This window comes from Olea europaea, unplaced genomic scaffold (assembly GCF_002742605.1).
Source record: "Olea europaea var. sylvestris unplaced genomic scaffold, O_europaea_v1 scaffold1485, whole genome shotgun sequence".
NCBI classification, from domain to species: Eukaryota; Viridiplantae; Streptophyta; class Magnoliopsida; order Lamiales; family Oleaceae; genus Olea; species Olea europaea.
Window position 1 is genome coordinate 84133 of NW_019232414.1, and position 14521 is coordinate 98653.

Genomic DNA, 14521 nt, shown 5'->3' on the forward strand with positions numbered 1-14521 from the left:
CATAATTGTTGACCCAAAAAAATGTTGCCAACAGATGCCAGACCCACCTGCGCACACGTGAGCAAAAGTCCAACACACTAAGACACGTGGACGGTCTAAAACGAATGGATCGAGGGTGTGGGAGTAGCTCAACGGCGCGGGACGAAAACATTCGAAATCCGACGGGATGTTCGTTGATCGATTGCACAATAATTACCAATCGATGTTTATAAACGTGTATCCAAATATGTATGAACTCGTTTGTGTTGTATGATAATAAGAAAGAGAGAGTTGAGTAAAGTATGATTTTCTGTATTGATTCTTGCATTAGCCTTTGTATGGGGTACATGGTGGAGTATTTATAGTGTCACAAGTTGGGAAGTACTACATGTATATAATTGTCTACATAATGATGTCCATAATTACACGTGACACTGGATCCAACCTTTAATTCAAATCTCACACTTGCACATCAATAACCGGATGATTGTCACATCACATTATGGATACCATTATGTGTAATAATTATGTACAAGTAGAATTTTCCGTCACAAGTTAGATCGTGACCTTTGGTTCGGGGTACACGTGACCTAATCTGGTTAATTTACATGTCAAATTGTAGGCATTAGCCGCACCTAGCCTACTATACATTTATTGATTGGCAAAGCCGCCTCTACTAGTGATAGGACTTAACATTTACACTAATGACAAACATTCTATCAATCATTCAAGTAAGATCTTTGTGTAGAGGATCTCTTGGGAGAAGCTTCTATGGAAGATGCTGCTTTGTGATTCGGAGGCTATTACCTCGATCACAGAGCTTCGGTCAACAGGGCTTTGTCCACCTTCAAAAGGCCTCGGCATATGGACTTCAGTAACTCCTCAAGAGGCAATGATAGATGGGCCTCGGTATAAATGGGCCTCGGCTTTTGTGGACCTCGGTTGTGAGCCTCGACTATGTAAATCACCTCGGCTTGAGTGCCATATGGTTCGGCATGAGTTAGCTGTGGGCCTCGATGGGTTTCCCAAGTGTGCAAACATGTAACAATGGTCCCCAAGTCCAAGTATAGTCATTTGTTTAATGCGAGGACTTTAACGAAGTAAGGCTAGCCAGTTAGGTTTAAAGAAATTTTTGAAATTTTTGTACCCTAAATAAGAGTCCCCCAAGTCCAAGTATAGATATTTATATCATGGTTGGAGTTAGAAATGTGCCGTTATGGAAGAATGATGAAAATTGTTACGAAAAATGATGAAGCCGAGGTGGTTTGAGAACCGAACCTGCGAGGCTTGTGGAGGTTGAATTGTGATGAGAAAGCCGAGGTGGGTGAGAACCGAATCTGTGAAGCTTGATGGCTCAATTGTGATGAGGAAATCGAGGTGGGTGAGAACCAAACCTGCGAGGCTTGATGGCTAAATTGTGATGAGGAAGCCAAGGTGGGTGAGAACCAAACCTGCAAGGCTTGATGGCTGAATTGTAATGAGGAAGCCGAGGTGGGTGAGAACCGAACCAGCGAGTCTTGATGGCTGAATTGTGATGAGGAAGTCGAGGTGGGTGAGAACCGAACATGTAAGGCTTGATGGCTGAATTGTGATGAGGAAGTCGAGGTGGGTGAGAACCGAACATGTAAGGCTTGATGGCTGAATTGTGATGAGGAAGTCGAGGTGGGTGAGAACCGAACATGTAAGGCTTGATGGCTGAATTGTGATGAGGAAGTCGAGGTGGTTGAGAATCGAACCTACGAGGCTTGTGAAGGCTGAATTCTGATGCTCATTAGTAATGATTGTTCCTCGATAGTTGTGCCAATGATTTGATGTTTTACGCATATTTTTGAGGAAAGTGGCTGGACTATTCAACTTCCAAGGCGTCTACTGCCGTCAAATTAAAGTTGTAATTATGAGCACAGCTGGAGCTTCTAGAAGCAGACGCATTTGGGGAGGTGCGTAGAGGACACGCTTGAATCCGAAGCGTAGGTTTGAAAAATCGTTTGAATTCTACACCTTGGATTTGGTTTAGAATGAAGGGTTCAGATTCAATGGGCTTTGATCAGATGACTGGGGTTCGTCCTAGCCCTTTATAAAAGACGAGAGCCCCCCATTTTTCTGGATTTTCAACCTTTGCAATCTGATTTCTTCTTAAAAACCTCAAGTTTTTCGGCGTCCAAATAGTTGATCTTCTCATTTTTCGACGTTACTTCATTCATGTAGTCATTTTCCATAAGTATTTTCACTGAAAATCCCTTGCATTGAGTTCATCCTTTTCTGATATAGAGTCCACATCGGGTAGGAATTAATAACTGTTGCGTCATTCGGCGAGAGGGCGAGTCACAAAGGGGACCCCGAGGTCGAGCAATATGCTATGATTGAGGAGCCAGTAGATTATAGTGAGGAGTGGGGGGCGTCTAGAGTGCCTTCAAATATGACTTTAAAGAGGCTGGGGAAGAAAAGGGAGAGGTACTGTGTACCTCATTATGTCGAAATGTTGATGCCCGAGGCTCATGAGCGCGCCTGCTATCCGAGGCCCGAATGCGTGGGGGTAAGTGAATACCTGTTTAAAGCAAGTATGCATTTTTCTCTGCACCTCTTCTTTAGGGCAGTGCTAAGGAACTTTATGTTTTCGCTGACCCAGGTTCTGCTAAATGGGTGGAGCCAGTTGGTTGGTTTGTACTTCATGTGGAAGAAAGTGTCACTTGGGGAGGACATGCCTCTCCACGTCTTCATGACCCTGTTCCAGCCTAGGGTGACAGGTAAGGAGTTAAGGGGGTGGTATTAGTTAACTCCTTGGGGAGCTCACGCACCATTTGTGGTGGGGCTGTCTTCTTCCATCAAGGGTTAGAAGGAATTGTGGTTCTGAGTGAGGGGTAGGTGGTAGGCAGTGGAGGGGGACACAACCTTGGCTTGCACAGTACTGACCCAGTACTACGAAGCTCGTGAGTCTCCCGGCCTAAGTAGTTTACATTATGTATTCAAAATTTTCTTTTTCTAACTTGTTGAGGCTTGCTGTGCAGATTGTAGTACAAGGTTCGAGTTGAGCAAGGAGGAGTTTGAAGTGATAGAAGACATTTACAAGAGACCTCTGAAACTTCAGCACTTCGACCACTTCATCGATCGAAGCCACTACTTCATTGACTTTGAATTGATGGCCTCCAAAGGTAAGAGGCTTGTATACTTGTGTATTTCTTGCTTTTTATTTCAATGCTGATGTACTGACCTGCTTTGCACACAAGTTCAAGAGGAGCAAGTATCCAGCCCCGGACATGGCCTCTATCCTTAGGGCCACATCCAATGTGACGATGAGGCCCCTGAAGCAAGGGTCAAGTGGTGCAAAGGAGGTTCGGGGAAGGGCGGAGTGACTCTCCAAAGATAGCAGTTCCAGGGCTGCTGAGGAGGGGACCCCTCAGAGGCCAAAGACCCTCAAGGAAAGGAGAAGGTCCTTGAGGAGCAAAAGAGAAGGAAGATGGTGCACGTCACCAGCTCATCTTGGAAGTTCAGGACCTCTGTGTCCCACGAAGGAAAAGAAGTGCCTCAGCCGAAGCTCCTGGAGGCCGCCTCAAAAGCAGTGAAAATTGAAATGGTGCGGCATGCCAATGTTGAGGAGGCTGCTGCGAGGAGGGCTACTGAGAAGGCAGAGGATGAAGCTACCAAGTAGAGGCCCACAAGAGTGCAAGGGAAATCCCTGAACTTCTTTGCTGGGAAGAAGGAGGTCCTGGCCCCGGCGTTGGTGGAGGCTCTGCCAGCCGAGATCCAAAGTGCTACAGAGAGCTTCTATAAATTTTGGAAGGACCGGTAGTAGTTGCATGCCTCTTCCTGCGACTCGGTGGACTTGACAAAGGCTCTTGTGAGCCAAAGTGTGAGGACTTTTGGCCTCGCACTGGAGTGCAGAGAGGCCCTTACTGATTTTCAGACAACGACCTAATCCTCAAAGAAGAAGGTGACCTCCCTTGCAGAGGAGCTAAAGAAGGCTAGGGTCGAGGCAGAGGAAGGGGAGGGCCCAAAAAATCAAAGATACGGCCAAGCTGGAGTCTGCTTTGGCTCAGATTGAGGCCTTGAAGTAGGAGGTCTATGAATCCCAGTGCGAGGTGGCTTCCCTTACTAAGAAAGTGGAGGTATCCAATAACCACCAAAAGGTGATTGCTGAGGCCTTGGAGAAGGCCAATTTGCAGCTGGCTGGGGCCCAAGATGCCTACAAATTCTTGGATGGCCAAATGAAATGGTATGTGGATGAATTGGCCAAGGTAAAGGAAGAGGCCAATGTGGTGAGGGAGGAGGCAGTCAAAGACTACATTGCCAACTTCCACAACATTGAGGAGTACAAGAGCTTAAGCGTGTATTGGAGGAATTATGCTTGTGCAAGACCCGTCATAGCTGAGGTTGGAGTTTGTGGATGAAGTGCCTTAGACCCCAGCTGATGAAACAATTGGAGATGAAGCAGCGGATGCAGAAAAAGGGAGTTTTGATGCTCAAGATGCGGAGGCTCCTACTGCCGAGGCACCTCCGCCATCATCCGAGGCTTAAGATAGTTTACTTTTCAGTTAATTTCGATGTACTGACCTCAGGCCCTCCTTTTGTAACTGATTAAAAATTAATATAATCTTTTTCATTCAATGTTGTTCTTCTTCCAAGTGCATTGGCCTCGTTAAGTAATCAAACTTAAGATTGATTGAAGAATTAAATAACTTTAACTTGATATCACAACTCCAATCACTTAAGCAAGTAAATTGTACTTAACCCACATGAACCATGATTGATATTGGACTTAAGCAAGTAAATTATAATTAAGCTTAATAACTGTGATCTGAATAGATCTTAAGACTGGACCGTCTTTCAGCTGAACTGAGAACATTGCTATGTCTGATTGAAAAGGTAGTGCGTGAAGCCCATTGTGGTTGAGCTTTGTGAATCAATGGGCAAAGAAGTTCGATCCTTGTTGAGGCTTTTCCCCTTGACATTCAGCCTCACCAAAGGGAGGCAAGTTGCGTGAGCCTCGGAGTTCAAGCGAGGTAGTAAAGAGATGGGATGCTGACCTTTCCTTCTAGGTGATGATGGTTCCCAACATGGTGGATGATTCATCCATGTTGAGGCTTCTCCCAATGGCATTCAGCCTCACCAAAGGGAGGCAAGTGGCGTGCGCCTCAGAGTTCAAGCAAGGTGGCCTAGAGATGGTGCTGACCTCTCGTCCGAGGTGACGACGCTTCCCAACATGGTGGATGGTTCAGGCATGTTGAGGCTTCTCCCAGTGGCGTACACCTTGGAGTTCAAGCGAGGTGGCCCAGAGATGGCGCTAACCTCTCATCTAAGGTGACGACGCTTCCCAACATAATGGATAGTTCATCCATGTTGAGACTTCTCCCAGTGGCATTCAGCCTCGCCAAAGGGAGGTAAGTGGCGTGTGGCTCGGAGTTCAAGAAGGCAGCCAAAAGATGGCGCTGACCTCTCGTCCGAGGTAACGACGCTTTCCAACATGGTGGATGATTCATCCATGTTGAGGCTTCTCCCAGTGATGATCAGCCTCTCCAAAGGGAGGCAAGTGGCGTGTGCCTTGGAGTTCAAGCGAGGTGACCCATAGACGGCCAAATACAGTTGAAGAATCTTGTCGAGCTTCAGTTTGGAGAGGAGGGAGCCTGCCCTAGGTGCCTTTTAAGGCCTGGAAGGCCTTTTCACATTTCGCGGTCCATTAGAACTTCTTCCCAGCTTTCAACACTTTGAAAAATGGGAGGCATTTGTCTGTAGCTTTGGAGACGGAGCAACTAAATGTGGCCACTCGCCCAGTCAAGCTTTGTATCTCCTTTGGCTTTTAGGGGGACCTTATCTTGCATAAGGCTTCAATCTTCTCAGGGTTGGCTTCAATTTCGCGTTGGTTGACCATGTATCGTAAGAATTTTTCGGAGGCAACCCTGAAAGCGTACTTGAGGGGGTTGAGCCTCATCCTATACCTTCTTAAGATTTGTAAGGTGTTGTTGAGGTACGTCACGTAGTCCCCAGCTTCCAAACTTTTCACAAGCATGTCATCTATGTAGACCTCCATTGTCTTGCCGATGAGGTTCACAAATATTTTGTTGACGAGCCTTTGATATCTGGCCCCGACATTTTTCAACCCGAAGGATATCACCTTATAGCAATAAAGGCCTCTATCTGTGATAAAAGAGGTGTGTTCCTCATCAGTCGGGTGCATGGGAATTTTGTTGTAGCCGGAGTATGCGTCCATAAAGCTCAACAACTCGTGCCTAGCCATGGAGTCTACTAGTTGGTCAATCCTTGGGAGTGGAAAGCTGTCCTTCGGGCAAGCTTTGTTGAGGTTAGTGAAATCAATTCATACCCTCCATTTTCCGTTGTGTTTCTTCACTAAAACCGGGTTGGAGACCCACCTCGGATAGGTGGCCTCTCTGATGAAGCCATTTTAGATGAGCTTCTGACCTTCTTCCTTTAGGGCCTCATACTTCTCAGGGTTGAGGGCTCCTCTTTTGTCTGTGCAGGGCAACCTTAGGATCAATTTTCAAGTGGTGGCAACTGACCTTGGGGTCTATGCCTACTATATCTTCATGCCTCGAAGAAAAGACATCAAGGTTCCTACATAGGAAATCCTTGATCTTTTCTTTCAAACTGTTGGACAAGCCTTTTCCCACTTTCAACAATTTGGATAGGTCTCGGGGGTCCACCAAGAAGCTTTCAAGTTCTTCAACTAGGGATGCTTGAGATTCGTGTTCAATTATGCGGGGTCAATCTCATCGATGACCAATACTTTCGGAATGGGTGGTGTGTCGATCATTTCCACAATTTTCGGTTTGGAGGGAGCATCACCTGGGACATCAGCCATGACTATGTCGACGATGATCACATGGACGTCCCGGGGCTCTACCTTTCTAATGGAGCCTAGATAGCACTCTCTCGAGCCTCTTTGATCACCTCTCACCATTTCCACCCCATTTTTTGTCGGGAATTTCATGCATAGATGGTGGATGGAGGTGACGGCTCCCAATTCCTTTAGAGCTGGCCTACCCAATACTCCATGGTAGGCCGATCGACTGTCAATAATAAAAAACTCCATAAAGTTCATTGTAGTTTGGGGAGACTCCCCCATCTCCACTACAAGGGTGATCTTTCCTCTTAGAGTGATGCTATCTCTGGTAAATCCGTACAAGGGAGTGGTGGTGGGCATCAACTCATGGTCCAGTATCATCTTGTCGAAGGTGGACTCGAATAGAATGTTGACAAAGCTACTGTTGTCACCTAGCATTCGTTTGAGCTCATTTCGAGCTATGACAACTCTCACCACAATTGCATTGCAGTGGGGGTAGTGAATTCCTTCAGCATCCTCCTGGGTGAAGATTCATCCGGGAGATGTGGTCCACAATATAGCTGGTAAACAGGGGGAATTTAGCCTCACAGGCGTAATTCCTTTTAGCGTTCCGCGTTTCACCGCCCATATATGGGTCTCCAAATATGGTATCCACCTCGTAGACAGGGACCTCATCCTGAGTTTTCCGATTTCTTCGATGTCTGTGCCCTTCCGTGGGCCTCTCTGTATCATGCTCCCTTCGTCGCGGGGAAATATCCTTTGATGGGGAGCGCCCTCTTCACGCCCAGGTCGGTTGTCATACCTAGGTGAAGGCCTATTCGCCTAGGGTGATTCATTTCTATCCCTAGGAGGTTCTTGTTGGGTACGGTTAGTATAGTCTCGACAGTTTGTTGTATCGTGAACAGGACCGGTGGTATATGCAGTATCCGGGGAGGTTCGAATTTGACCTATTTCTAGGTCCCGAACCCCGGCCTCGACCTCTTCCCCTGCGGGATCCTTGCGGAGTTCCCATCTGTTGGGTGTTAGTGACTGAGTTGATATCCTCATATGCTAAGGTTAGAACTGCATTCAGAGTGGTGGTGACAAGTGCTTGCCTAGAACTCTCATTACCGGCTTGGTTCATTTGATAATCCATCAAGTGGGAGGTCGGCCCTCTAGCACGCTGTCTTTGTTAAGGTGGGAGGCCTCTACTTGCCCTGTTCCTATGCTCAATCAATTCTTCATTGATGATCTCCCATCTCCTCATCTCGAGTAGGGCGTCATAGGTGGTGGGGTCTTGATTTTGCACGTCTCTCCAAAACAGGGTGTTCATGTTCAGGCCTCCTCTCAGTGCAGATAACGCCTCACGATCAGTGACTTGCACACAGTACGTCATCTCATCAATGGAGCATGACAGGAAGCTCTTTAGGGACTCCCCATGTGCCTGTCCTATATCTTGGAGACGTTGGATGGGAGCCTCTCTCTCTTTGCTCACAACGAACCTCTTCAAGAAGGTAGTCTTAAATTCGGGCCAACTTCTTATGCTCCCAAGTGTTAACCCACTATACCAAATTTCAGCTGCTCCGCTAATTGTTAAGTGAAAAGCTCTGCATTTCACAGCTGGGATGGCGTCCCTTAGGCTCATGTGAGTTTTGTAATCGTTCAGGTGCTTCTCAGGGTCACCTCTTCTATCATAATTTGGTATCTTGGGCATAACGTAGTGGTTCGAGACCTGGGCACTCCTTAGTTTCCTCAAGATAGCAGGTTTTCATCATCATCGTCCAAGTCATAGGACATCTGCTGCTCATCTGAATCGTTTTCTTCAGCCTCATATCTTGGTGGTTGGTGAGAGGTTTCGGGACAGTTCCTAATCTCCTCTTCCCTCCTTTGGCGCCTATTTCTAGGCAGTGCAGCACGGGGGGCATTTTCATGCCTTTCTTCCAGCTGTTGTTACCTAGGCCTCAGTTCTGTAGGGTTGATTCTGTCAAATACACTATCTGACCTCCTATGTCTTCGCTCTTGCTCATATGGAGGTGGGAAGTTATCATGGTTCAAAGGGATCTCGGTGGGTCACATTGAAGCATAGTTGGAAGAAACATCAACTTTCACTTCCTTTTCAAATGGACTTTTACCTCGGCTATAGTCCGACGAGACAACTCTCTGACTTTGAACTTCATCTTCTTGCTGGTAGTACCTTTGGGGGGTGTATGGAGGAATAGGGAAGCCTCCCTGGCCTTGCATTTGGGCCATGAGTTCCCTCATAGCCATGTTCTGGCTAGCGATGTCCCTCATGTTGGCTGCCATGGTGGCTTCCTCTTGTTCTTTTTCAAGAACAAATCTTTTTTTCAAGGGGGTGCCTAAATGTTCCTCTTCAATAAACTTTCACCATAAGGCTGTTCGTGGTTATTGTATAGTTTTCCACAGATAGCACCAATCTGTTGACCCCAAAATATGTTGCCAATAGATGCCGAACTCATCCGTGCACACGTGAGAGAAAGTCCAACACGCTAAGACACGTAAACGATCTAAAACGGATAGATCGAGGGCGTGGGAATAGCTCAACGACGCGGGACGAGAACGTTCGAAATTTGACGGGATGTTCGTTGACTAATTGTATAATAATTACCAATCGATGTTTGTAAACGTGTATCCAAATATGTATGAACTCGTTTGTGTTGCAAGATATTAAAAAATAGAGAGTTGAGTAAAGTATGATTTTTTGTATTGATTCTTGCATTAGCCTTTGTATGGGGTACATGGGGGAGCATTTATAGTGTCACAAGTTAGATCGTAACCTTTGGTTCGGGGTACACGTGACCTCATCCGGTTAATTTACATGTCAAACTGTAAGCTCAACCACACCTAGCCTGCTATACATTTATTGATTGGCAGAGCCACCTCTACTAGTGATAAGACTTAACATTTACACTCATGACAAACGTCCTATCAATCATTCAAATAAGATCTTTGTGCTGAGAATCTCTTGGGAAAAGCATCTATGGAAGATGCTGCTTTATGATTCGGAGGCTGCTACCTCGGTTACAGAGCTTCGACCAACAGGGCCTCGTCCACCTTCAAAGGGCCTCGGCATATGGGCTTCGGTAGCTCCTCAAGAGGCAATGATAGATGGGCCTCACCTTTTGTGGACCTCGATTGTGGGCCTCGGGTATGCAAATCACCTCGACTTGAGTGCCACGTGGTTCGGCATAAGTTGACTGTGAGTCCCGATAGGTTGCCCAAATGTGCAAACACGTAACAGTAGTAGTTAAATGATAAATACTATAAAAGAAACTTCATGGAAAAAAAATACAGAACAAGCTATGAACCTAATAAAATTGAAGGAAATATTTAAAATAAATAAAATACCTGAAGATAACACAGTTTAATTAACATCGAAAATTTTAGTATTTTCACTTCGGAAACGATATCTTCCAATCTGAAACAAAAAAATTAAAATAAATATAACATTTCATGGAATCAATGAATTCATATGGAACCCTTGAAATTATATGAGATGAACGAAAATCACTAACAAAAATTAAGAACATTAGATTAATTCATTAATTCCAAAAATTAAAAGCTAAGAAGAAAACATGCGCAAAACAAAAGTAACTAACTTTATAAAATTATACTTCCTTATAAGGTTTTATTGCTAGTACATAACAGCAAATAGTGTACAAACACACACACATTAAAATACAGGAAATCACAACTTTATACCAACTTATTTATACAACTAAAAAAAAAAAAAAAAAAAAAAAGGAACTCGAGAGCCATCAAATGGACAATTCCTACAAATGACTTCAAACAATAGAATCAAGCAAAAACCAACAACAATACCTCTTACATGATGAATGATATTTTTTAGAAGCAACTAACATGTAAAGACAACTTACTTTAATGGCTGTCAAGTCTCTTCGAATATGAATCTAGAATAGAAAAATGCAACAAAAAGAATACATTAAAAACACCATATGGATAGTATCTATGGATTTCTAAAAATGAAGGTATGACAAATGGTTTGGATATTAGTAAACATCAGCTACATATATGCACAGTTTTGTTTCAAATATGTCTGTGATTTGTAAATAGCACAGTAGCCTCGAATCTCCAATGAATGTATTAAAAATAGCATCAAGTGCTAGAGTGGTAACTAAGGGTATCATGTAACCATTCATGAATTTTGCAGAATAAGAAATATATGGTAGATGGATGAGCAATTCTGAAAAAGACTAAGAAAAACGTATATCGCAGCAATTAAATAATTACATGTTAGGTAGGGAAAGAAGATGCATAATTACTTTTCGATGGCAAAATACCAGAATATTATTAAAAGTTTGAAGAAGAAAAATGTTGATTTTAATTAACTCTATTTATTTATTTTAAGAACATGCTTAAAATAACTTCTTCTTCTTCCTCCTTCTTTTTTTTTTTTTCATAATCTGTAAATAAATAGTATGAATTGGTTTGAAAGTAACTAGCAAAAATGGTGAACTGTCCTAGATAAAATGGATAAAATATTATCACAATTAAAAATTCATACAACTCTAAATGAAGTACAAAAGCGGCTAAAAAACACAAGTCTGAAAAAGATGAATCTATGGATTTACTTAATGTGTCCTCCCAACTACTGCAATATGCCCAGTTAACTTTGATAGGCTTCCCAAACTTGAAAACCATAGAATACAACATAAATGTAAAGGTGTAAACCAGGCAAGATTACTTCAAATTTCAATGCTTAAAACTTACAGATGCTTTCAGTTGAGAGTTATTATTGCAAGTGAACCCGAACTTAAGACTAACGTGAATGTTCCTGTCACTTAGAATTCAAAGTTGGAAACAATAACATGATTGTATCCAAATCTATAAAATTTCCTAAAAGCAAAATCATTAAATACAAAGACCGTTTTCAACATAAGTATACAGTTAAACTATAAACCAGGGGCCCATTCATTTTTTTTTATATGATAATATATGTCATTCCCTAGTGTTCTAATCTTAATGATATTGCATACAATGAAAACACAGGTGACAAAGAACTGTATTCCAATGTTTGCTTATGCAAGATGAAAATAAACAGCTAGAAATGCTGAACAAAGTGAAAATGGTGAAAAAACTTTACCTAGCTGGATCTGCTATCTGCATATGATGCAAACAATAATTTATCCATAAGGTTCATCAGTGAGACGTGCACCTCACCCCTGGAATTATTATAACAGTAACTGAGGTTAATTGAAAAAGAATAGTACCATCACAAATTAAATATTGAACAGTCTATAAGTTAATATGACAGAACTTGTACATGCAAAAACTGCGACATTAATTATTTAAGACACCAGGATCATCAATGAAGATGCTGTAAAACATCTCAAGAGGACATGTGATGTGGTCGATTGAAATGCGAATTCTACCGACCTTTACACTCCATGATACAAGTGAAAGCATTAAAAAATAAAAGTCTGATATAACTATATTAATATGTTCATAGAAAACGGATCCCAAAATGGACACAGATTCAATGGTTAATTCTGACATGAATATAAACTTCTCCCTAGTTTAAGAATTTATTAAACTTCACACAGTCCAAACTCTCGTAAAGAAAATACTACGAAAAAGAAAAAAAATCATAAATATGTTTTCCTTTTAACCACCGAAGGTTGATACTTACGGAAAAAAGATAAGTCTATATTTAAAATTGATGTACATTCCAAGAAGATATAAATTTCAAATAAAAATATAATTCTGAAAAATTAAAATTAAAAAAATTTGTAGAAAGCTAAAAATTACAAAAATTAAAATAAAAATAAAAATAGTTCAAGCTCTTAATAAATTTAACATAAAAATTCTAAAAAAATATTTAAATGAACTCAAATAAAAATATTCTTAGTCCATATCATTAATTTTTATTTTTTTATTTCATATATTTTGAACTCAATTTATTATTTATTTTTATTTTACTATTTTAGCGAGAAGAAAATATTGTAAGATTCACTAATTTTAAAATGTATGTGCTACTTGATAATATATTAACATAAAATTATTCTATTTTTACCGAATAATCAAAACATAATGGAATAAAATGTCATAAAACAATGTTCAAAATGTCAAACCAAACATCCTTATGATTTTCTATTTTGAGAAATAATTTTTCAAAATGACAAATCAAACACGTTTTTAGCAATCTTAAAATGGACCCTCAAATAGAAAACTAAAAATAAACTGAAAACTAAAACACAAACCAAGCAGCATTGAAATTTCGCTTATTTCCAACTAAAAGCATTCTGTCTCATTCCCCAAGATGCAAGCTAAGAGCCCCAAATATAAATAACTTAAGACAGTCAATTGAATTGCTAGAAAAGCCTTAAATACCTAAAATTAGTTAAAGGAACAAAGTTAGCAAGCTTCCCGCATCCGGGTTCATCTTCAAAACAGTGTGTGTCAAGAGCAGCCCTCCAAACTTCTCCATCATGCCATACAACAGCATCTATGACAGGTCCTTTATCGTCATAGCTCTACACGTATATGCATGATTAACTATAAGAAAAAGGAGATATATTGTGAAATGTATGGGAATAAATCTTGATAAAACCATATAGATGCTCAAAAAAATCATAATTCCTCCAATAGGTTATTAAAGTACAATCAAACTCGTAGTTACTAATTTCCTAGGTGAAAGAAATATTTATTTACCATACCCAACCATTTCATTATAAGCTATTAAACTACTTCTAAATTTTGAACCATATAGTTCACTCAAAATGTGCGAACTTCTATAAAATGAGAATGAAACACCATCTTCAGCAGTCTTACCAAGAATAATCACAATTATTATGAAGTAATTGATTCGATAGCTGCAATAAACCATAAAATATATCAGAAAGTGTAAGTAAATAGATAAAATTCCAAATTAATCCACCACAAATAAACAGTTTCCAATAAAAAAAACAAATCTATTAAGCAAGAACTAAAACTTCTGGTGCAAATCAAGCTAGACCAAGCAAAAATCGAATTTTTTTAGCAAGATCAAGCTAGACTAAGCAAAAATCAACTAAAAATATGCTAGAACTATAGTACAAACTACAGCCAAAAAATAAATATAGTCAAAGACAACAGGAATCGGAAAAAATACATTGAGCAAAATCTGTGGCTTTCGGAGCAGATTGAAGTAAATTAAGAGTAACCCAACAAACTTTTCACATCTCACACAAGGAAAACGAAAAAAACTTCAAGCAAAATTACAAAAAGTAACAAACTAATCCACAAAGAAGCATGTATCTAGCACGAACTGAAGTTTGTCAGCTGGATCGAGCTAAACGAACAACATAACAGTAAAAAATAAGGAGAACATACTATAAAATGAGAGAGAGGGAGAGAGAACCGGAGATCTAATCAAACACGCAAATGATAGTAAAAGATGCTAGATGGTTTCTGGAAGCAGGAAAACACGCAAATTGATGAGAGTAGAAGAGGCTGGATGGTCTCTGAAAATAGATATTTTAGTCTCTTATGATACGACATTGTTCCCATTTTATGAACACTAGTCGAACGGTCCATTTTATGAACACTAGTCGAACGTATGAACAGTTAAATGACATTCCCTCTTTTATATTAAAGGCAATGAAATTGGCCTTTCAATAGATAAATTAAATGCTTCAGTTAATCGTCTCATAATTTCAAATGTTCTAAAATAGGAACTTAATAATCTTTGATATTAAGTTATACAGATACCGACACACAATCTATTTTTTGTATATGGATAAATTCAATAAA

At 41.1% G+C, this 14521-nt stretch overlaps 1 long non-coding RNA gene across 4 annotated transcripts; it reads right to left on the reverse strand.

The window, feature by feature from the left end:
- Positions 1 to 9514: 9514 nt before the first annotated feature.
- LOC111376305 lies at positions 9515 to 14294 on the reverse strand. 4 transcript variants are annotated; one of them, XR_002699450.1, is made up of 7 exons: positions 14130 to 14294; positions 13562 to 13602; positions 13121 to 13263; positions 11874 to 11952; positions 10648 to 10680; positions 10118 to 10187; positions 9515 to 9966 (listed from the first exon to the last, which is right to left on the reverse strand). It is a non-coding gene; the product is annotated as an uncharacterized LOC111376305 (long non-coding RNA). The 4 variants fall into 4 exon arrangements; XR_002699452.1 differs by having other exon boundaries at positions 13121 to 13285; XR_002699449.1 differs by having other exon boundaries at positions 14102 to 14294.
- Between the last annotated feature and the right edge of the window lie 227 nt (positions 14295 to 14521).